We start from the raw sequence: 3,202 nt of genomic DNA on the forward strand, positions 1-3,202 counted from the left end.
CACAAAACAGCTGTGTTCCAACTTTGAGTGCCTTAAGAGCTCAGGAGAGGTAGACATGTATTATTGAATACCATATCCATTTGCTATTTGATCTTTGTGTTCAAGGAATATTCTTGAGCTAATAGTTCAATTGGATAGTGAACTATGATAAGGGCAGGAATGAGCATGGGTGGCATAAATGTTTGGAGTCGGGTAGACCTATATTGTAATCTCAACTTCTTAGGCCTTAGGTGATTTCAGACAAACTGAATAATCTCTTAGCTTCAATTTTTCCTTCTGAAAATCAGAGGGCTAATACATAACCTCAGTAAACCTGCACTTTGGATTGAATGATGTAAATGTTTGTACAGTGCCTGGTTTCTCTCTTTTTTTTTTCTTTTTTAGCCTGGAGCTCCTTCCTGCCAGTCCTGTGGGTTGGTCCCTGGGCACAGTGAGCAGAATAGAGGTCAGACAGGTTTGGCCTTTGACCTCTGGCAGATTGGAACAGCTGGGACCAGGGAACAGCATGCACAAAAGTCCAAATGCTGCCACTTCAGGTGTGGCCAGTGCTCAGCCAGGGTGCAGGAGGTGGATGGGGCACCATGGTTCTCTTTTGGTGAAGGGTTCACCATACTAGTGTTTCTTCTCAGGCAGCTGCTATGACCATCTGATGATTCTAGCCAGGAACTGCTGCACCCACCACTCCACCCAGGCCATGGGCACAAAGCTGTGCAGTGGGGGTAGGGGTCTTCTCCACATACTGCGTAGGTCTGGGCCCACTCTCACTGGCTGGGCCACCATCTGGCTACAGTTCTACCTGGTGCTAGGCTTCAGACGCCAAGCAGACATTCTCCCTTTGGGTACGGTGTCTGGCTTCTAGTAAGAATTAGTTCCCTTCCCTTGAATTTTACATCAAGAATCAGAGGTAGATTCTATCATATCACAACTGCTCACTGGTTCTCTTAGGTATTCAGTAGATTACTGGCCTATATGTTGCGTGTTTAGAGACAAAAAGATTTCTAGAGCTTTAGAGCTCAGTGATAAGCCAATCTCCATCTAATGACCCATTTCATGGATAGAACTTATGGCTCATAAAGGGTTTTGAACTAAGATAATAAAAATATTAAAGCCTTTCTACAACAAAGTAATGCCTGTGGGCCCAGCTAGATTTTTCAAATTAGATATAAATTTCTAACATTCATTGAGTTCACTAATGCATATGCTCCAGAATAAAGGGAGGGAAGATTTTTTAAATTATTATTAATATAGAATAGACAAGAGTAAGAGTATACACCACAATAATATTTCTGGGGCAGGGGGCTGAAGTTTGGCAAATTCATTAAAAGGTTAAAAATGTTCTATGCTTTACACTCAACAAATAATATATTCTAGTGAAATAATCATGGTTGTGCACAAAATTTTACCTATGAAAGTGTTCAAAATGCAACATTTGTAACAATAATAAAAAACTGAAAACAAGTGCTCCAAATTAGAGGATTGCTAATTAAATTATGTTCTATCCACACAACAGAGCTGTACACAGCCATCAAAATGATGTTGTAGAATACTGTAGAATATTGTTGAACAGACATTGTAGAAATATGTTAATAATTGGTTAAGTGAAAACAAGCTATAAAATGGTATGAACAGCATTCTTCCATAAAGAGAAGGAAGGAAGGAAGGAAGGGAGGGAGGGAGGGAGGGAGGGAGGGAGGGAAAGGGAGGGAGGGAAGAAGGGAGGGAGGGAAGAGAGGGAAGAAAAAAACATCAATATCAATAGTGGTTTGTTTACTCTGGACAGTAGAAATTTGGGTGTCTTTTTAAAATTTGCTGTTCTTTTTATAATTATCTGTTTCTTACAATGTGTTGTAATTATGTATTCAATTACACATAAGTATGGTAGTTTTCAGCTATTTTTAAAGACAAAATAAATTGTCCAAATACCCCAATCAGTTAAAACATCATGAAGAAAAAGAATAACAGGTTGGGTGAGGTTGCTCACGCCTGTAATCCCAGCATTTTGGAAGGCTGAGGTGGGAGGATCACCTGAGTTCAGGAGATCAAGGCCAACCTAGGCAACACCGTGAGACCTCATCTCTACAAAAAAAATTTAAAAATTAGCCAGGTGTGGCTGATGTGTGCCTGCAGTCCCAGCTACTCCTTAGGAGGCTGAAGCAAGAGGACTGGTTGAGTCAGGTAGTTAGAGGCCACAGCGAGCCATGTTCATACCACTGCACTCTAGCCTGGGTAACATGAGTGACAGAGTAAGACTCTGTCTCTAAAAAAATGAAACAAAATAAAATAACAGAAGGGAAAAGATAAAAGATGAGAACTTGTAGAATATAGACTACTACCTGACAAATGTCTACAGAAAATTTTTAAACATGTTTTGTGAAAAATTGGACATTAGTTAATAATAATTAGATAATAATATATATTTTTTGCATGTGGGGTTTTCCAGTGAAAGCCAGGAAATCTAGTATATAAATTCTGAAAGAGCTGTAACATCATTATAATAATATTAATAACAAATTTCTACTTTCGATAAAGTGATTTCAAACTAACTTCACCCCTTTATCGATGCGACTGTAAAGTCGATCAAAAACATGCCATAGCCACCATGTACATAGATTTCAGCAAAGCACGTGGAGCTTCTCATAATATTCATTGGAGAAGATAATAAAAATAAACCTAAGTGGGTTATAAATTTGCTGAACAATTGAAACACTCAGGAGATTCAAACACTTACGTGTTGAACAACTGCTTATATAGACTTTCCTACATGCGAGACATTGTTTCAGAAATATTAGAGGCTTCAGAAATACTAACTTACTTAATTCTCACAATAGTTGTAGGCAATAGGAGATGACAAAACCCTATTACAACTTCCTCTCTGCAGAGAGCAGGTTAGGTAACTTGACAAAGGTCAGAGGGCTGGTGAAGGGCAGAGCCAGGACTAAAGCCCAGACAGCCTGTTTCCAGAGTGGGTGCTCTGGAGACCACCACGCTATTGTGGACATCTTCACGGTATATGTACCATCGATTTTAAATCTTAAATTTAGGACCAGAAAATATAACATGTTATATAAATACAAAATGAGAGAGACAGCTTTATATATAAAAAAAAGTTTGGATTTATTTCAGGTCTAAAATAATAATGTAGTAGTTAAGAAAAAAACGAATTAATAAATTTCCAGACTTCATTAATAGGGAAGAGGTAAGG

General features: G+C 38.6%; 1 non-coding gene across 1 annotated transcript; it reads right to left on the bottom strand.

The window, feature by feature from the left end:
- Window positions 1–2,427: 2,427 nt before the first annotated feature.
- Window positions 2,428–2,489, bottom strand: LOC120360240 (U7 small nuclear RNA). Its single transcript, XR_005576813.1, has one exon. It is a non-coding gene; the product is annotated as a U7 small nuclear RNA (small nuclear RNA).
- Window positions 2,490–3,202: the final 713 nt, after the last annotated feature.

Source organism: Saimiri boliviensis, chromosome 19, assembly GCF_048565385.1.
Source record: "Saimiri boliviensis isolate mSaiBol1 chromosome 19, mSaiBol1.pri, whole genome shotgun sequence".
NCBI classification, from domain to species: Eukaryota; Metazoa; Chordata; class Mammalia; order Primates; family Cebidae; genus Saimiri; species Saimiri boliviensis.